The 21,847-nt window shown below is 37.2% G+C and overlaps 1 protein-coding gene and 1 long non-coding RNA gene across 2 annotated transcripts in view; one reads left to right on the top strand and one right to left on the bottom strand.

Annotated features, from left to right (window-relative positions):
* Positions 1 to 21,847, bottom strand: part of CDH8 (cadherin 8) — a 242,569-nt gene that overhangs the window by 11,204 nt on the left and 209,518 nt on the right. The window lies entirely within an intron of this gene.
* Positions 1 to 21,847, top strand: part of LOC120221059 — a 37,212-nt gene that overhangs the window by 3,719 nt on the left and 11,646 nt on the right. Inside the window, exon 2 of the long non-coding RNA XR_005525725.1 lies at positions 7,201 to 7,263. This is a non-coding gene — a long non-coding RNA (uncharacterized LOC120221059). The remainder of the gene's footprint in view (positions 1 to 7,200; positions 7,264 to 21,847) is intronic.

The raw sequence follows: 21,847 nt of genomic DNA, 5'->3' as shown, positions 1-21,847 counted from the left end.
GTCAAGTAAAATGGAACGAAAATGGCAAGAAGGTCAAAACAAAGGGAAAATGGCACTCTGTTCAGTAGGTATGGACAAGAAATTTAATTAAGTCCTTACTGTGTTTTGTCGGCTGTTTATTTCTAAAAACCTTGCAAAGCAATAAAGAAACCAAATCTATGAGCTTTCAGCAAATTAGATATAAATACATGTATATATAATACCAAATATGTGGAAATATAGAGTGAAGATCATATCATTTATATTTCATTTATACATTTTTACTCTAAACTCTAAGTCTTGTTGGAAACAATCAGGCTATAATGAATTAATAAAAACTAAGACTCTGTGAAGCCAATCTCCTCTATCACCATTATAACTTCCTACATAATTCATTGAAAGTGTACCAACACGCTAAATCTGCAACAAGCAACTGGATATTCTTAGCCACCTAATTAGATCATTTGTTACTTGTTTCCTTTTTCTTCCTCATTAGATTATCCACAATACCACCTGATGTCAATAATATCAATGTTTGTCAAGCATTAACTCATTATCAAATTTCCAAATATTTAAGAATAAAGTATATCTATCCCAAAGTAATGATCAAGGTTAATTCTGACTTTAGGAAAAAAACATTGTGAAATCTTTTGGAAGTTCTTAGAGTAACACCAAATAATGCTTAGTCAATAATTTGCAAGTACACATAGAATGAATTAACACTTTTTTAACAGAAAGACTCCTCTATAACCATGCAGCACTACAGCTCTATAAATATCTGCATTGTTTTCATTTTGCAGAGGAAATATACAGAATCTGGGCTATGCTTAGGCCCCATTAGTACCCTGTGAAAGTTATACATCTTCTAAAATTCCATAAGAAAATACATAAACTATTTTTAAATTGTTAATATAAAAGGAAAAAAATTAGATTATATGAAGATGGTATAGAATATAGTGGTCTGAATGGTGATGTCCATAAAGACATATCTAAGTTCTTTTTCTGGAAATCTGTGAATGTTACCTTACTTAGAAAAGAATCTTTGCAGATATAATTAAATTAAGTGCCTTGAGATAAGGAGTTCACCTGGGCTGACTTGCTAGGTACTAAGTTCAAAACATGTATCCTAATAAGAGTGTGGCAGAGGTAGATTAGATACAGAGTAAAGGAAGAAGTAATGTAACCACAGACGCAGACATTGGTATCATGTAACAACAAGCCATAGAATGTCTACAGCCAACAGAGAACTTTGAAGATAAAAAGGATGAATTTTCCTCCGGAATCTTTGGAGGGAGTATGGCCCTGTAAGCATACTGATTTTGGATTTCTGGCCTCCAGAACTGTGAGATAATATATCTCTGGTTGTTTTAAGCCCTACAGTTTGTGGTAATTTGTTCTGGGATCCCTAATAAACGAAGTTAATCAGTGGATCTGATTAAATGTGGTTTACAGAGGCAGGGAAGGGCATACTTATTCCCATTTTATGGATGAGGAAGAGTTTTTGACAGTCACTTGCTCAAGGTTTCTCAGCTGGCAGCTAAGAATTACAATCAAATCCAATGCATTTTCTACACTTTCTGTCATCTTAATAAATGTCATCCCAGAAAACAAGGGAAAATGAGCTCTAAGAAGTTTATATTAAAGTTTAAGGATAAGATAAAAAAAGATAAAGTGTGTGAAGGGAGGCTCTTCCATTCTATGACCTTTATCACAGATAAGGAAAAACTAAATGGTCAATGCCACTGTAGATGATAATTCAGCATTTTAGGAGGATCAAAAGGTATTCAGTACATCTATAGATCCAAATCCCATATCCTGAGAATCTACCTAACATAGCACAGTATACCATAGCATAACATAACCATGAATTAATTATCAAGAAGTGATTATTTTTGGTGCTAGAGAAAAACATAAGAATTACAGGTCCAAATTCTATACTATATATAATCATACTGTTCAAGGTCTTCTGAGTTTGATTATTTTTCCCTGTATTTATTTGCACACTTGCTCTTATACAAAATGCTCCATGAACCTTATGCAGATCACTTAATGGTTAGATGAAAACCAGATTTATCTTACTCCAGGCACTGGGGAGTGAGGGATGTAGACTAATACATTTTGTTTTAGGAGTGCCTGCATTAATTAACCTCTGAAAGTGAAAACTACACCAACAATCAGTTTCTATTTTGTTTGAATGGAAATTTTAAAGCTTTTATAAATATCAACATCTGAGAAAGAATATTTTTATCTATTTGGATTTATGAAGAATAAAAAAACATTTTTAAGTAAAAAAACCATTTTAACAACATTTAAATACAAACAAAACAAAACAAAGAAATACTAAGGCTCTTATTAGAATTTTTTGTGAAAATTTCAGAAAATACCCTCATCATGATTAAAAATCCAGACATTGGAAAGCTAGCATTGTCAGGAGAGTGACTTTTCCACCACATCTCTATTGATTGAGTAGACATCTCTAAGTATTTAAGAAACTGGGAGTCAGAGGTTAATTCATTTTGCACTGGAGCTGATAAATTTGTGCTCATTAACACACATGATATATACGGTAGTTGGACCAGAGACTAAGGCTGTTTCACAACAGCAGTTCAAGTGAGGTGTATATTGCATATAAGTTATTGAAATCATTAAATATAGTGAAAGGAGAGCTGAGGATATGAAAGAAAGAAATGACCAAAAGTAGTTTGTTATCTGATTAACCTGCTTTGATTTGAAGGAGGTCAAGTATCCCTGCAAATCTTAATTTTGTTAGATACCATCATCTCCCTGAATGTTTTGAATTTGCACATATACAAATAGGACATAAGGTGAAAACCACCAAAAATGGTACAAATGCACATTCCCGTGCTATCACCCATGTCTCTATTTCAATTTCTTTCAAATCTACATGGATACATTCACTGCATTCTGTCCTCAATTATTCACTGCCTATTGTCAGCAAGACATCACTGTGAGAGGAAAAATCCTCTGCATACTTTCCCCCAGCATGCTGTAAAATGGCGAGATATGATGGTTTTCTGTCTTGCGAATTAAACTATCCTTGGATGCGGAGATACTGTCTTCTTTAGTAAATGCAAATAAATCATTTTGTTTGTTATGTGTGTCACTATATAGAAGTCTCCATAGCAAGATGTTAATCCTTGTCAAATGAGCAAGTAGGTGGCCAGATTGAGGACGTGATTGCTGATCTTAAGGAACTTCTGACCCAGAAGGAGAGAGAAATATAGCATATGACTAGCCAAAAAATAGGTCAATTGGTGGTCTATTCTCTAATTGTGATCTCTGCCTTCTGTCTTAGCTCTCATACCCTGTGGTCCACTATGCCATCTGCACCTTGATTTAAAGTTCCATCATCATAAATACAGATGAGAGGAAGATTTAAGGAAGGAGGGGCCTGTGAGTTGGGTTTAAAGACAGCTGGTTTGTGAAATAGGGAAATAGAGAGGATGGCATTCCATCTTTTCTGCCTCCCTTTTGTTTAATAGCATTCGCCCTCAGCCTTTACGTCTAACCTCTGACAAAAAGAAAACTATGGGCTCAAAATGAAGCCATTATGTTAAAGCCCCACATCAGCAAATCAAGACTTGATACCTTAATCTAACTGCAGTTTCAGCTGCCCTACCCAATCTGGAGTGGTGGGGTCTCACTAGGACACAGTCAATAGTGAGAACACTCATGTTGCCTTAGAATGCCTACCAGTGCATTCTTTGCTAATAATTTCCTTTTTTTTTTTTTCTGATCTTCTCTGACTTTAAAAAACTTTCTTTACTATAGTTCATTAAAGCTCCTTTCTGTTTGCTACATAGAATGCTGCCCAATTCATTTACTCATTGAATAAAGCCAATTGGAGCTTCAGATATCCTTAGGTGAATTTTCTTTCTTTACCACCTCTTTATGAACTATTTGAATGTGATTCACTTATCTGATTTCAAATACAAGACAATATTTCTTTCTAAAATTTTACTCTATGTCTCTTCTGCTTACCTACTGAGCATATGCACCTGGATGTTCAGTAACACAAATTCAACCTTTCAGATAATGGAACTAATAATATTTAATCCATTTTTCCTCATTTAAAAAAATCCCTTTCTTGGTTCCATTCCTTGCATAATCTGTGGCTTTATGATTTTATAGGTCTCTCTCCTCATATCCAATAACCTCACTTCTTCCTTTTCATGTAGGGAAGTTCTGTCTACCTTTCAGTAACTAGCTGAAAATTTACTACTTCATTTATGAAGGAGGCAGTAGGAACAGCCTAGGGATTTGGGAGTATATAATTCAGAGATGTAATGGAGATTGGATTATAAAGAAATGTAAAGTAAATATAGTGGTTTTAATTGTTCTTTTGAGTAAGTACATCATAGATATCAGTGAATAAGCTAGTCACTTTGTAACAAGTCTCAAAATACAAAGCAGAACCTTGAGAAGTCCAAACCATACAGAACCGTACAAAACTAGAATGCCAGGAGGCATATGTCAGTAGTCTTATATGTATTATTGCATTAATTTAAAAATAAAGTGTCCATTATCTCCTAGGCTCTGATATACCTGGTCCATCTTGACATTCCATTCTTAAGTCCATTCAATTATAAACTTGAATCTGAGCAGATAATTCACACAAACAAAAGCCAACTCTAAAATTCAGTCAGTAATTCAGATATAAATATCTGCATGTGTTAAAAATGCCTGTTCTTGGATTTTACCCCAAATCAACTGAATAGGAATTTCCAGGGATAGGCCCTGGACATCTGCATTTTAAATAAATTGTGTTTGCATCAAAATCTCCTGGGATGCCTGAGAGCCATTCTACTCTGTTCTATTTCTTCCCTTAGGTGTTTGCAGTGGTTAATGGCTTGGCCCAAGTCCTTAGAGGCTCCACTGGGGAAACTATTACGCTCTGGGTTCTGTAATCCAGCAGGGGCAGCAGCTGATAGCAATTTCCCTGCATAATTCCTTCTTTTCTGGCTTAGTGGTAAAATAGCTGCTAAAAACGAGAGGGAAAGATGCAAGAAAATGTGGCATCCTACAGTGAGCTGAAGTCCAGTGTTTGTCCTTGAATCATTTTAAAGTTTAATATGTTATATTAAAACAGCTTGGCTAAACATATATCTTTGGGCAGAAGTCTTAATATACAGTGAAGGTAAGAGGATGGAAGGCAGTTATGTAGATAAAATTATCATTCAAGCAGTGGTCACATTATCATTCCTCCCAGGTTGCTGAGAATGGCACGTGCTTTTGAATCTTAAAATCCACATTCTGTATAGTATTGGAAATAGTACTGTTTTGATCATACATAAATGACTTTACATTAAAGGTCAAACTGATTTGCTTTTCCTCAAATTCACCCACATATTAACAGGTTAAAATACAGATGGAGGGAGCAGAAATAAAATGATCGAAGAAGAAGATACCTGTGTAGGTCACCCTTGTGATTGAAATAGAAATCACATCAAACTCATTCAAACTCTTTTTATTGAAAATGTAATCTGATAAAATTCCCTATTGTTATACACTATAGAGAAATCTGAATACATTTTGAAGTCATGCATGATTTCATTTTAATACTTTCTTTGAAAATAAAAGGGATTTTTTTGATGAGTCTTTTAAAATATTCTCAAGACGATATTTGATTTTTCAAGCTTGCCATCCCCCATTGACAATGGATGTGTAGTATTTTCTGGTACTGGGCAGTGATATAACGATCCCTACTATCAAATACTCCACATTTTGGCACCATAAGGTTATGCTTAACAAATAGAAGTTTAGGGGGATTTAATCCATTTTCAACATTCTAATTCTTGAATAGCTTATTTTAAGGTATAATTTCTTTAGGGTATTTCAGAATTTTTCTGAATATCATATTAGATAATATTCAGCTTCTGGAATCATTCCTAATTGTGTTTGCACCCAGATTTCATTACTTACCGGGTTTCATTTTAAAATACTTCCCCAATGGTCAGAGCAAATACTTTTTATTGTACCCAATTTACTAATTAAAAAACCAAGAGTCAGAAGATCTTTGAGGAGTAAATGTGTTTTTCTTCCTGTGGTGTATTTTCAGGGTATATCATGCATAAAGTGTTTAATAAAACTTAAAATAATAGTGGTTTTTGTTAATATATATAAGGGTACCAGTTACCTTAACTTTAAAATGAAATGAAGATTTGTAATCTTTTAAGAATATTTGGATTTCATAGTTTTATACTTTAGAAGGAATTTCTATTTGCAAATCTCAAAGTTGGAATATAAAGTAAAACATAAAGTGAAGAACTGTTGACAATAAACTATTTGTAAAAAAAAAAAAATAAAGAACTGAGAAAATACGTGTTAAGGATGAAAATTTCAGGATGTACATTGAAGAAGAGTTTCCAGGGTAGAATATGATGAGGTTCTCCTAGATTCCAGATGTAATATAAAGTGATTTCCAAGGAAAACTTCCACTTTATTAGTATTAAAAAACAGTCATCGGTTTTAGTAATCCAGATATCGATTTAAAACTGTATCTTAATCAAAAGGAAGCCCAAGTGAACTCACAGCTTCCTATGTAATCTAAGAAAAAGCCAAAAATCACTAGGAAATTGCTACAGTTCTGAGCTAGGTTCAGAAAATGCATTGATGACAATTCCTAAAGAGAAGACTCTCCAATGAAAGTTTACATCTCACATCACCTGTGTCTAGTATTAGATTGTGTACACAGTAGGTGATATTAAATTGCATAGTTCTTCTATTTTATCTTTAAGCCTTTTTTAGCACAAGATCATTGGTACCATTTGAAAGATTTCTATCTCTATTTTTGTCTTGAGGCCTCTTCCTTCCTTCCTTAGAGTATTTTCTCATGTATGTGTTTCTACTGACTGGGAACACAAATATTCCAACAATTAAGGGGACAATTTGAGAATTCTCTAGGCAGCTTGATCCATATCATTTTAGGATGCATTTTATCCATAAGTAAAGAGCTCACTTCTTTCTTTAAAATGGTCTGGTTTATGCAGATTCTTCTTTCTCCAACTATAAATCAAGATTGTTCTAAGAAGAATATACAACACATCCCCTACTTTCAAATGGAATGATATATCTATTATATATTTCTTTGATGTTGCTAGCCTTGCATTGCTATTTATTCTTTATGTTGTTATTGTACCAAATAAACAACTATGACAAGCATAACCCATTCATATAAAAATTTTACTCTTTCTTACCTAGGAATATTTAACTCAACTGGATTATTGTCCTTGGAAGAAATTTGGTGCAAATTCTACATTATTGGTGAGTCGTAATGATGAGACATCTCATTTTAGTATTTAAAAAGTACTATTCAGTGTCATTTGAAAGCTCCCAATTTGAGAAAAGTCCAAGGAGAAAGTAGTAGTCTCATTACGCTGAAGACACAAAGATGGGTTTTGGATTTGTAGGAATAAGTACCAGAGAAAAAGAATATATACAAAGAGAGAGCTAAGGAAAGTGATAAAAAGGGAAAATTTTTGAAAAAAAAATTATAAAAACCTTTCATTTAAGAAAGCTGTGTTAATATTAGTTATACTAATATACTAAGAAAAGTGGAATGCATATTAGTATCAATCAAAATAAATTTTAGAACAATGGAAATCATCAGTGATAAAGAGGGCTATTTCATAGTAATGAATAGGACAATGCATAATATGTGATAATCAAATATACCTTCAAAAACACATAGAACAAAAAGTGATAGAACTGAAAGTAGCAACAGACAATTCCATAATACTTTAAAGTTTTGGAAGGGAGGGGCAAGATGGCGGAGAAGTAGGGAGCTCCGTACATTGCACTCGCCCCCATATCTTGCACGGAGAAGACCTGAAGCCATAGGAACCCTTACAGAATCCAGGAGTTTGGGAGGAAAAGGAGACAGAGTCCACTGAGAAAACCTTCTAACCTGAGTGTGAACTGGAGAAGATAAAATCGGGCCGGGACCAGAGATGCAGAGGGATGGGGGTGATCCCCCTCTGTGGGGAGTGAGAGGGGAAAGAGAGAGGCTGAAACTGCTCAAGACACAGTCCCTGTCACTGGGGAACAGAAAAACCTCCACTTGGGACACAGAGGGATCTGGTCTCTGGCTCTCCAGCTGACCCTAAGTGGGACGCAATTGTCCCAAACAATCCCAGGGAAAACAACTGCGTGCATGCCAAATCCCTGCACGCCAATTGCCCACGCGCCAACTCCCTGCGTGCGCCAACTCAACCTGGAGGCGCTGTGTGCTGACCGTGCCTTTGTGCTTATGGCTCGGCTGGATCCCTAGAGGGGAGGCAAAGGGCTTAAAACTGGGAGATTTGCCCATGAGTTCGTGTTTCAGGTGACAAGACACAGAGGGACCCAGTTTCCCGCTCTCCAGCGGACCCGAGGCAGGAAGCATTCCCAGGGGACCCCTGTCCTTGCTCGCCACCCTGACCTAGAGGAGACTGGAGCAGCGGCTTCTGGTTCAATCCCCAGGGGGTAGGCAAGAGGCTTGGAATTGCCCTGAGGGGATCGCCTGCGAGTTTGTGTCTACGGCAATTTCAGTGGTGCACGCAGACTGGGAATTGGAAATGAGGCCTGGCCTGGGATGTAGAGCGCGACCCACCTTGGCTGTGCCCCAGGCATGGGGAGTTTACACACCCAAAAAAGTGTGTTGCAGTGATTGGTTCAAGAAGGGACTGGAGGGCCTCCACTCTTCTCCCCACAGGCCCCAAGGCCGAACTCCCGCCTAATGCATTGGATCAAACCACACCCATCCCTGCTAGAAAGCTGCCCTCCTCCCCCCACCTTTTTTTTTTAATCGGAGCACTGACCTGATTAATTCTGGTCACTGGCTTGCTTAAACAGTCACATTTAATCCATTCTGTAGATGTAAATTCTACACCTACCTACCTTTTCATCTCTTTCTCTCAGGACTGATCAGACTATATAGTTTCTCTGGATAACACCAGCATCTTTCTCTCACCTCTTCAACCATATTCCACCCTTTCACTCTTTGAAAAAATCTTCTTATCCCTTCTGCCTGTTCATTCTATTTCCAATTTTGCCTCATCCCCGCCCTGTCATCTTTCTCTATGCTCTTCAACCAACACTGCATACACCTGGCTATTTAATTGTAGCTGGGAGATCTGGTTACATGCTTTAAACTGTTCTTTGTCTATCGGCTTCCTTTTTCCATTTTCTTTTCTTCTTTTTGACTTTTTAATATACTTTTATTTTCTATTATTTGCCTTCCCTCCTCCCTCTTTTCTCTTTACTTTTTCGTTTTCCCTCTCGGTTTGTGTGTTTGTTGGATTTGTCTGTGCATTTGTGTGCCTCTGTTCCCTGTGTGTTTGTCTGTCTGTTTTCTTCTCCAGGGCTACCTCAAGAAACAAGCCAAAGTACACATGGTGGACAGTCCCAAATACCACTACGAGTAGGAAAATAAAATAACCAAGGTCTCAACAAGAGAGACCAAGAGATACTATTCAAAGAACACTTTCTGAAAGGATAGGCCCTGGACAGCCAAAGAGTCTTCTTGGGTACAGCAGTGCTCACAGGTGCAGAGAGCATAACAAGTCTTTAAAACTAACAAGAGATAAAAAGATAACCAAAATGACAAAACGAAAGAGCTCTCCTCCAAAGAAATTCCAAGAAGAATTGACAGCTAAAGAACTGCTCAAAACAGATATAAGCAGCATAACTGAACAAGATTTTAGAATAATAATTATTAAATTAATTGCTGGGCTTGAATAAAGCATATTGGACATTAAAGAAACTATGGCTACATACAACATGGATTTTAAAAATAGTTATGATGAATTAAAAAATGCGATAAATGAGATACATAATAAACTGGAGGCGTCCAATGCACGGATTGAAGAGGCAGAAAGGAGAATAAGTGATTTAGAAGACACCATTATAGAAAAAGAAGAAACTGAGAAAAAAAGAGACAAACTGATTCAGGAACATGAAAGAAGAGTTCGAGAGCTCAGCGATACGGTCAAACGCAACAATATCCATATCATAGGAATCCCAGAAGAGGAAGAGAGAGGGAAAGGTGCTGAAGGAGTCCTGGAACAAATTATAGTAGAGAACTTCCCCAACCTGGGGAAGGAAGTAAACGTTGAAATACAAGAGGCACAGAGAACTCCCCTCAGACGTAACTTGAATTGATCTTCTGCACAACATATCATAGTGAAAATGGCAAAATATAAGGACAAAGAGAGAATTTTGAAAGTAGCTAGGGACAAAAGGGCCCTAACATACAAGGGAAACCTATCAGAGTGGTGACCGACCTATCTACTGAAACTTGCCAGGCCAGAAAGGAATGGCAGGAGATCTTCAATGTGATGAACAGAAAAAATATGCAGCTAAGAATCTTCTATCCAGCAAGCCTTTCATTCAGAATAGAAGGAGAGATAAAAGTCTTTCCAAATAAACAAAAATTGATAGAATTTGTCACCACTAAGCCAGCTCTACAAGAAATCCTGAGGAGGACTCTCTGAGGGAAGTGTTGCAAGGAATGAAGATACCAGAGACACCACCACAAGCATGAATCCCACAAAGGACACAATGACTCTAAACCCACATATTTCAATAATAACACTGAATGTAAATGGGCTGAATGCTCCATAATACTTTGAAGTTTTAACACTCCTTTCTCAAGTAAGTGATACAACAAATAGGAAGAAAACAGTAAAGTTACAGAATAGCTGAACCTGATGGTTTTATTCTACAAACTGATTTAACTTATTTGTCATTTATAAAAAAATGCATGCAACAACAGGAAAAAAAGATATATATATGGAGCAGCAGAGCACCAAATATATTTTAATTAACCTATAAGGGAAAATTCTTAAGAACATTTTAGCAATTTGAATACAGCAATACGTAAAAGTGATACTGACACTACCAGTGGTGTTACCCCTAAAATACGGTTTTGTTTTTCTCTTAACTTTGAAAATCAGTTGCCAGATTGATAGAATAAAGGAGAAAAACCACATGATCATTTCAGTAGATGAATTTGATAAAATTCAACACTCATTCATGATAAAAACTATCAGAGCTAGCAGTGAGTAGGGGATTTTCCTCAATCTAATGAAGGCTATTTTTTTTAAAAACCTGGAATTAACATCGCATATAATATTGAAAAATATGAATAGTTTTTCCCAACCATCAGCAACAAGCAAGGTTGTACTCTTTTGTTTTCACCATTCTGCTACAGGCTCTAACCAGGAAAATAAAAAATAAGACAAGAAAAAGAAATAAAAGATTATAAAAGAAGACAAAAACCTGCCTTATTCACCAACAACATAATACTGAACACAAAAACTCTAATTAATATGCAGGATATTTTCGTAGTTCCACAAAGTGCCCTTATTGTCTGGTGGCATGTTTGTGCAAGGGATTGACTGTAAAGAGAGATGAAGGGACTTTCTGGGGTAATGAAAATGTGATAGTAACATAGGTTCAAGCATTTGTCAGACTTTTCAGCCTGTGCGCTTAAAATAAGTATTTATTGCAGGTCAGTTATATCTCAATAAAGATTTTAAAAATTCCCAATTTATTTGCTTTATAACATCTGCCTCCCCTGCACTTAGTTTTGCATAGGAGTGGAAGGTAGCCTTTCCAAAGTGGGATATTTAGTTGTCTTCTTTCTCTATCCTTCTAATAACTTTTTCAGTCAGATGTCTACTGTACCTGATTGTGATGGCTCCATGATCTGCCTAGGGACACATAGGTCAAGGGAAAGGGTAATACAGCTCTAATCTGTCGCTGGTACCCTATGAGAGGGAAATAGAAAGTGCTGGCACTTTTGCTTATTGGGATTTTTCATGTGTTTTTCAGAGGCTCTCCCACTGGCAGCCCTTCTGACTTTAATTCATGTAATGAAAATGGTGCCTTCTTCTAAAGTTCTCAGCTCATAGACTTAGCCTATTTGGGTCCTTCTGTCCACCCAGGACTTGGAGTTCTTTTAAGATGATTCCATATTCAACCGCCACTTTATATAATTTGGAAAATAACATCAAGTATCAGTGGCTAAATTGCAACAACCCCCAATCCTGGAATATTAAACTGTGGTTGGTTTTCAAAATGTAGTTTGGTATGGCATTTATGTCTCCATATCAGCACATCTGTCTATTACTTTTTAGATGATAGAACCGATTTAAAATGAGATGGTGGTGACTATTGTGTAACTCTGTAGATTTACTAAAAATTATTGTACTATAAAATGGGTGGGCTATATGGAATGCATATTATATTTCAAAAATCTATTTAAAGTTGTGAAAAAGAAAAAGGATACTCACATTTGTATTTGCATTCACATAGGAGAGCCACATATGCTTTCTCTTTGAAGATTGAAGAATAGTTGCAAAGACGGTTGTGACCCTAAGACCTAGCTACAAAATGTTCCTTTGAGTAATGCTGTTCATGTATTGACAGCTGACAATATTTGGCTCCTAAAATTAGGGAAATCTCATGTGGTAACCTGGATGATCTACTGGTATGTGTAATGTCTTGCAAAAACTGTAGAAACCTTCATTGAATCTCTGGGAAAATAATCGCTCCAAGTAAAGAAGGATAAGCTCCTAAAATAGTCCACATTAAAAAAATTGCTATTCACAGAATTCAATAAGTGGATTCTGCTGTTTAACTTGCCCTCTATAACAAAAGAGAGCTTATTCACTGTTTTTTTTTTTTAAGTTGTGAAAAGTGAAATCTAAGCCAATCTTCTGAAAAGAGTTACAGCATTTTCCTTTTACAAGAAGCCATTTAAGACCAAAAACAATTTCTGTGGACATTTAACAGCTCATTAATTTTTAGTGGTCAGAAGCAATGAGAGTTTATTTATTAGGAAAAGTAACTTTATTTTTTAATTTGAGATGGAAAATATTAAAAACCTACAGATAAATGAAACTGGTTCCAAAAGACTCTCAAGAGACGTCATATGTGGATTTTCTGCTAATTGCTCTACATTCTTACTTTAAAACATGTATTTGCCAAGATGTCAATACTCACTGCAGAAGGTAGAAGTAATACTTAAATTCTTGTGTTCCTTTTGTTACCATGTTTTTACAATTGAACATTTTTCAGGTTTTCCAAAATTTCCTCTTACAATATCTCCAATTAAATCCTCCAGTTCATTACAATCATGGTATTTTTTTCCTTGATTACTCTTCTCCTTTCCTGTAACCCTTATATTAAAGACAAAGGCATTGAAAGAAAAATACAACAGATGTGTTTTTGCTGTACATTTCTTTCAGTGTAAATTCTTGTTCCTGTCCAATAAGCCAATAGAACATCAGTAATGATCCTCCTTAACTTTTGGAACAACGATTGCCTATCCGTGTACTGGCTGAAATGGGAGGTATGCCCAGTGACAATTAAAAGTGAAAATAATTTAACATTTGCCAGTAATAACTAGTCTACGTTAAGCTATTCAATCTATGTACAGTATACAAAAAGCTGTTCTAATAAAAAAGAGCCTATATAGAATATACTAAAATATTTACGGGAGCGCATCCATGGCTCAGTCAGTTGAGCGTCTGACTTTAGCTCAGGTCATGACCTCATGGTTCATGAGTTCGAGCCCTGATTCATACTCTCTGCTCTCAGTGCAGAGCACACTTCATATCGTCTGTCCTCCTCTCTCTCTGTACCTTCCCCACTTGCATACTTTCTCTCAAAATGAAGTAAACATTTAAAAATATATATTTATGGACAAATGCTATCATACATGGGACTTGCTTCAAAGAAATAGAAGTGGGGAAAGTGGTAAGGAAATAAATGAAATAAGCTTGGGCATAAGGTGGCCATTATTGAAATTTAAGACATGGGTGTGCAAGAGCAGTAAGATGTCTTCTTTTTATAAATTTTTAGTATTTTCCATAATGAAACATTGAAAAATAACCTAGGCAGGTATTTTCTAATTACATCTTTGTTTTTCATTAGCTCTGTGGACTTAGACAAGATGTTCTACTACCTTGAATCTTTGTTCTCTTAATTGAATGATGGAATAATAACACACAAACTGTAGGACTATTTGTAAGATCAGAGATCATACTATAGATGTAAAAAAATAGAGCACAGGGCAAAACCTAAAGTCAGTAAATGGTACCCATGATTTAATTCATGGGCCTTTGGAAGGAGTCAATTATACTTTTAAATGAGAATCAGATGATATAATGTATGTATATCCCCAAATACAGTGTCACACTGGTAGTCACTGATGTATAATTTGGATTTCCATCTCTCTTTGGCATGCTGTAACCAGACAGTCAAAGATTGTCTGAGCAGCATATTAAAAGACATATAGCCCTTAAAAGATTCACTAGTTGGGTTCTTTAAAAGTATTAATGGACATTGGGGACATTAAGTATTTTTTCTGAGGTGCTGACTCTAGATATTATTCATTCCATCATGCATTGCATTCATTCATATCTTTGTTGGGTTCACAAATTTCTGGCTGTCCTCCCATTAAGATCTTAGAGATAGAAAGTTCTTGAAATCTGCTTGATCTTGCTGCATAGCTGCAATTTCTCTGCAAAAGGCATTATTTCAGTGACCCTCATCCACTGGGAGGAAGGATAGGCCCTGCAGTTGGTAATTGTAGGAAAGCCAGCAAAACACAGAGCCAAGTGATTTTAGAGGATAGCTTCCCTCCAGGGATAGACCACCACTGCACCATTGGTGTTCAGCAGAGACAGTGCCCATCATCGTGGAATTATATCTTTTCCAATGTTTATCCCTCTTCGTTCCCTGCAAATACATGACAGTTTTGGGAGGCTAAGCAATAATGCCTTCAGAATTTGAGATCAATTTCTGTGATTAGAAGATCAGTTAAAAAATGGAACTCAATCTAGTAACAGATTATTGCAGTGTGATAATAAAGTGTGTGTAAATCATGATGTTGCTAAATCTCAGGTGATTTACTCTCCTCCATTTGCCGGATATTTGTTGTAAAGAACTCTGTGGAAATGTTTCCATGGTCTAGGCATTGTAGATAGAGCAATAAAAAGGTTCAGATGCTTTCATGGAACTTCTCATCTAGAAGCAGACACAGTGAAACAACCATAATGACAAATGCAGAGATCACATGCCTTTCTTTAATCATAATTGTTCCACGTGCTAGGTAATAAGGGAGCCAGGTTACAATGAGGGGCTATAGCAAGAGGCATTGAAGCCTATCTGAAGTCTAATGTATCACTCAGACAGGGGGCCACTTCTCTGACTGCTTGTACTCAGATTCATTTCCTGACAATTGCTCTACTCTTTACTGCAACAGGTGCTGACCTAACAGTTCCTGTGTCATCCAGGTTTGGCTGGGGTCAACTAATGGGAGTCATTGGCTGGAGATGATAGAGTTGGAGAAAAGAACTACAAGTTATTCATCTCTCTTCTGGCTCAAGGTGGCATTGCTATCATCAGCCGAACTTCCTTGGTGGCTTCAGTCTTGCCACCTATGGCTCCTTTTGCATTCCTAACTTTTCTGGTAAACTCTAGACCCCAAGTTCCAGTAATTCTGCATCTTCCCTTTGTCTCTCAGCTTCTTGATTGTAATAACGTCCTTCTGTTGCCAATCTTTAAGTTGTCTTCCTGTCTCCTGTTTGGCTTCTTACCATCTCCCATCATCTCTGTCACCATTGCCTCACGTTAAAATTTCTGTTTTAAATACTTAGAGTGGTTTCTGCTGTTTTGGTGGATATGTGGTCAATACACTGTTTCAAATTGGAAACAACTTGAAAACAAAAGATTTGTCTAGGGTCCTATCTGGAAGGAAAAAAAAGCACAAAATAACAACAACACAAACTACAACCTCTATCCAACTTAGTTTGGAGAGTAGAACTAGGTGCAAGGGGTTGGCCAGTGAGGTATCACAGAAGGTGAAAATTGCTATGGAAGAAAACAAAGCAGATCTGGGGAACTGAGGAGAGTAGACAAGAGCATGCTCAGTCAAGGCAACATTTGAGTGGATTTGAGGCAGATGATGGGGAGTCAGCCACATGGGTACTTGAGCCAGAGGGAGGGGAGAGGACAGTGTGTTGAGAGAGGGGATAGTAAGTTCAGTGACCCTCAGGTGGGCATGCCTGTGATAAGTGCAATGAGCTCAATAAAATGTCAGTGTGGCTGGGGGTTCGCTGGAGTGAAGTGAATCACAGAGAAGATCAAGTCAAAGAGATAAAGAAGGGAATTTATGTTTTTTTAACATAATTTCTATAAGACCTTTTAGAACATTGAGATTTCAGTTTCCTTTTATATATAGTGGGGATAATATATCTGACTTCACATTCTAATACGGAGGATGACATGACATAGGGCATACAAAGTGCTTACCAGAGACTAGACACATAATAAAGATGTCTACCATTATTACTATTGTTGTTTTTGTTACTATTACTTATCTTCCTTGTGTTTTCTCTTCTGTCAGTGAAGATGATGAGTCTGTCTCCCTTGCTCCACACCCATTTACCTTAGAAGATGATTTTTGGCTTTTAGAATCAGTTGCTCTAAACTAAAAGCATAACTTGCTCTCTCACCTGAGAAAGAAGCTAGCTTAATTAATTTCTACTGTGTTCATTGGAGTCAAATGGTAAATTCCTTTGAGGGAAGGGGTTATGTTTTAAATGACTTCATGTTTGAATATCCTAACACTGAGGCTGTAGTCAAGCTTTAATGTGTGGAATGAAAGATGAATGCTCTCATCCTCCCAGATTATCTAATTTGGGGCAATGAACATGAAGATGCCAGTCTTCACTTACACATCACTGAAGCAAAAATGTCTTATTCACATTGGGATATTTCTATGTCTGCGAATCTGATTTCTCAAAGCCGAGGTAAAGGCACATCTATAAACACCAGGGTAATCTGAGTGTTTAGATAATTATTCAAATAATGATCGCTGTTCATGCAGGAATGCATCCATTCTTCTCACTCCATTCTTATGACAGCAGGATTTTTTGTTTGCTCGAATCACTCATTTTACAAATTTATTAGTCATCTGCACTGTACAGGGCACTGTTCCCAGCACTGATTGCCTCAACTATCCATTTGATTTTGCCTGTGAAAATAAAACCAAAGAGATGCTGGAAATCCACTTTCTCATTCCAGAGTTCTTATTTAAAAAAACCAGCAGTTGGTTTGTGTTCAAGTGTTACTTTGTAAATGCCCCTCATCTGGTTCCTTTAATTCCGATGCACTCTCTTTATTATGTTCACATCACTAGGTGCTCCTGCTGGGTAACCTTCCACCTACCTACCTTGAGTCCGTCTCTGTCTTAGATGGGCTTTTAAGCTCTTTGCAGAAAGATCAAATCGTTAATGGTATTAAAGATGTCGCAGTAAAATTGTTAACTATGCTGGAAATGTTACTTGAGTAAAGAAAGGGAGAAATTTTTAATTGGAAGTCTTGCAGCTGGAAACCTCCACAAGGCTGGGGTTTTGTGTTTCTTTATATTTACTAGAGTTAATGCATTTTAGGTTAGGCAGAGTGTGCTTGGAAATTACAAGGACATTTCTACATATGTGTATATGTCCTTTTGAGGTTTGAAAGCAGAATCTATGTTGAACCAGATAGCTTTTGACATAAGAGGGAATGAAATGTTTGTAACCAGGCAGTTTTGAAGAGGGCAGTGACCTGGGGGATTAGGTAGCATCCTATAGAGCAGCCCCTCAGCTTCCTAACTATGCAGTTGGAAACAAATTAAATTATCTTTCCCCCCTCAGTATCTTATGCTTTAAAATGGTATTGATATGTTCCTTAAATATTGGGGTAGATTAAATGAACCATTTAACACTATAGCTGGCTTATAATGGATTCATTTTAGTCTGGCTTACTTTCCCTCTTCATGCCACAATGAACAAGTGATGAAGCCTGATTGTGAGGGAAATTTGGCAATTCTCAGTCCCCATCCCATTTCAAAGCCAAAAAAAATCAGTCACAAATTTCATAGAGTTCATAAAGTTCATTTCCTTATTTAATATGCACAGCACATAGACAGATTGTAGCCAGCCATCTTCACTATAAATGAATCTGTGGTCATCACAGGCCCATTTTATAGATCAGGACTCAGGCTCAGACAGTCTAAGTAACTCCGTAAAAGTCGTTCTGTTTTTGGCAGTAGCGCTGAGCAGCTGGGATTTCCTGAGTTTTAGCATGGGCCTCCTAAATTTAAAGGACGTTACGAAGGTATGATGATTGTCATGAAGAGGAGACTCTCACCTGAAAATTCCTACAAGATGATTTTATACTTACAACCCTATTCGTTCTCACACAGACCTTCCCACCAGGGGTTGTTATCCTAATCCATAAAAAGCACTTATTAACCCGATGGTTTTGTTTGTTTATTCTGGAGTCAAGACAATCTGGGTTTGACCTTGGTGTTATCAACCAAGCGCTTCAGTTACGTTGCTTAACCTTTACGTTGAGTCAGCTTTCTCATCTGTAAAATGGAGAAAATAACAGCCCTAGCATAAGTGAATTCTAGTGATTTTTATTGAGTGTGTGTAACCACTAAGCTAGGAACTCGGGGAGGTTCTTTCTAACCATAATCTCACTTGGCAACATCATATTTGTTTTTATCATGCAACATTGCAAGCAGTTCCCGTATGTCACAGTGAGGAAAATCATCAGTCCCTTTTGGCAAATGGGACTACTGACAGTTTGTTAACTGGTGATAGAGGGCATTACATCCTTGTCTCTCTGTCCCCAGAAATGGTGTTCTAAGCAGTTTGAAATCTCTTACCAGAAGGAACTTCTAAACTGCTGGAACAGGAAAGGAAAAAGCAAGGAGGAAACATACCTACTTGTGTTTACTTATTCCTTTCGTGTGTCACATGCCAGCAATACCTCCATCATGCTAACCTCTCTGTCAGAGCAACTAATTTACATCCTGTTCGTGCAGGTCAGATGAAAGCCAAGCATGTAATTAGTGCCTTTGTGCCCTTGGAAACTCTAATGAAAGACCTCAGCTTTATAAGGACTCAAGACATGTAGCAGTTCTCTCTGTGCCCCCTAACCTTCCGGAGGGCCCAAACTTGCCTGCAAAGCAGTTTGTTTTCAAAGGAGTTTAAAAAGGAAGACTTTTGCTTGTTTTTCCAGTGCTTCTTTTTTCATGTTATTGGTGGGCCATTGAGCAGTGGGGGGAAATGCAATGCAGTTAACTGTCTGGGACAACCCCAGACACAGCAGTCCTGAGGTCTGGAAGTAACTGTTGGTACCCCTCGTGGTTTGGGATTCTGCAGAATGATCCCATTGAGATGGCAGTGGGGATATTGAGATTCAAACAGTGTGAATTCCCTTCTCCTCTCTCCCTAGCTAGGGAATACTCCATACTGAGGGACCTCATGGTGATTGACAGAGAAAATGAAACCCACTTTAAAAAATCCTCTTAAAAAGAGCATTTTACTTCTTTCTATCTTTAGTCTTTTACTTCTTTCTGTCTCACCCTTAGCATCAATTCCAATGGTTCTTATCATCTTGAAAGTGAAGTTTTCATAGGCCTAAGATGTCCCAAACCCATTCTATACTTAGAAAAACTATTTCAGGGGCACCTGGGTGACTCAGTCAATTAAATGTATGGCTTTGGCTCTGGTCATGATCTCGCAGTTTGTGAGTTCAAGCCCTGTGTCGGGCTAAGTGCTGACAGCTCAGGGAATTTGTAGCCTGCTTCAAGTTCTGTGTCTCCCTCTCTCTGTGTCCCTCCCTGGCTTGCATTCTCAATCTCTCTCTCTCTCTCTCTCAAAAATAAATAAACATTAAAAAAAAAAAAAAGAAAAAGAAAAAATTTTTCAGTCCAATCCCCTGCAGTAGGTTTGGGGGGTTTGAGTGGATTGAAGCATTACCTTTTGTGAGCTTATATTACTTTTTTTTTTTTAATGTTTTATTTATTTCTAGGAGAGAGAGAGAGACAGCGTGAGCAGGGGAGGGTCAGAGAGAGAGGGAGTCACAGACTGAAACACGTTCCAGGCTCTGAGCTGGCAGTCAGCACAGAGCCGGACGCGTGGCTCGAACCCACAAACTGCAAGATCATGACCTAAGCGAAAGTCGGATGCTTAACCGACTAAGCCACCCAGGCGCCCCAAGCTTATATTACTTTTAAGTCCAAGTATTGCCTACCTCATCTCCTCCATGCCACGCACTTATGATGTCTTCAGTATATGACATCCAAGGAGCAAAAAACATAAGTGGGGATAGTATAGAAGGAGCTTTGTTGACACATAGCCTGGCAGATTGCTCAAAACTATGGACGTATGATCCTCCTTTTCATTTGACAGTTTAAGAAACTAGCATTGTCTCTGTTACCAAAAACACCATTTCTCAATGAACTACTAAGGGCTTTAGAATCAAAGTGAATGATGATAGAAATTTAGGTCTTCTGTGACCTTGGAAAAGTCCCTTTACCACTCAAGTTTCTATAAATATAAAGTAGGACAAGAAATAACCACTTCTTAGGACAGTTGTAAAGTTAAAAGGAGGTAAATATATAAAGTTCCTGGCTGATAAGAGGCACACTTAATGTTAGCCAAGCGTCATTTCCTCCCTGGAAATACCCCCCACACCCAGCACACTGGCATGGAATCCTACTTCCTCCATGGTATTACCACTTATTTGCTTCATGACTTAAGGACTCACTTAACTTCAACCTCAATGAGTCTTAGATTCTACAGCTTTAAAATGAGGTTAATAATATCTCCTTAAGGATATTTGTAAGGGAAGTGAAGCCACTCCTTCGTAAAAAAGGAAGCAATACTTACTAGTGTTTATTGTGATTACAGATTTTACTTTTGCTTCTGTGATGATGGTAATAGCCAGAAATTTGATACAGAAAAAAATGTTTATTGAGTCCTTCTGAAGATTTTTATTTTTTATTTATTTTTATATTTTATTTTATTAATGTTTGTTTATTTTTGAGAGAGAGAGGCAGAGAGAGAGGGAGACACAGAATCCAGAGCAAGCTCCAGGCTCTGAGTTGTCAGCACAGAGCCCAATACGGAGCTCAAACTCACACCATGAGATCATGACCTGAGCGAAAGTCAGAGGCTTAACCGAATAAGTCACCCAGGTGTCCCTGAAGATTCTTATAAACATAAATGGCAAAATTCTATGAAGATAGTTTTACTAATGTGCTTTATTTATTTATTTTTTTGGGATAAAGATGGGGTTTTAAGAGAGTTTAACTAACTTGTCCAAGGTCACACCACTATTATGTTACAGTTGAGACACAACAATCTAACCATGCCCTTAAAACCACTAATATAGACTGCCATCTGAATCAGTGTCTAAGAATTTTAATTGTATGCTAGTTACCCTCTGTTAAACTGTGTTTAAACTATGACTGTATTCTCAGCACCATTTCACTAAAGCTGACATTTTTCAGGATGTATAGGAGCAAGGAAGTATGTTGGACATATGCTGAATAATGGGCCATGGGGGATTTACACTGGCATTTTGGCAGCTTAGTATCCATATTTTAAAGATGATCAAGTTGCCTGGGTCAAGAGGGTCTCTGAAGTAGCAATCTAACTCTTGGGAGCATTGCTGAAAGAAGGTTTAAAGACAGATTCTGAAGGTTAATCATGTTCTCTCTCTTATCTAAAATGTTGGATTCTTTATTTATCTTTGTTGCAATCCTGCCACTGATGGCTTTCTGAAACCTTGGACCAGTTTGGCCCAGTGGTGGCAAGTTGTAAACCCCCTTGCTAAGTGAATTTTCTTACACATAGATGATCCTAAAATGGTCTCTCTCATCTATATAATCTCTCCTATTTCACATGAACAAAATGAGATTTGGAAGAACACAATTATCATCAATATGCATGATATGATCTGCAGTGTGATCAGTGTTTGCAGGAATAGGAATTGTAAAATATTTATGCTCTTT

This window comes from Hyaena hyaena, unplaced genomic scaffold, assembly GCF_003009895.1.
Source record: "Hyaena hyaena isolate Hyena2069 unplaced genomic scaffold, ASM300989v1 scaffold_749, whole genome shotgun sequence".
Lineage (NCBI taxonomy): Eukaryota > Metazoa > Chordata > Mammalia > Carnivora > Hyaenidae > Hyaena > Hyaena hyaena.
This window is presented reverse-complemented; position numbering and strand designations above follow the sequence as displayed.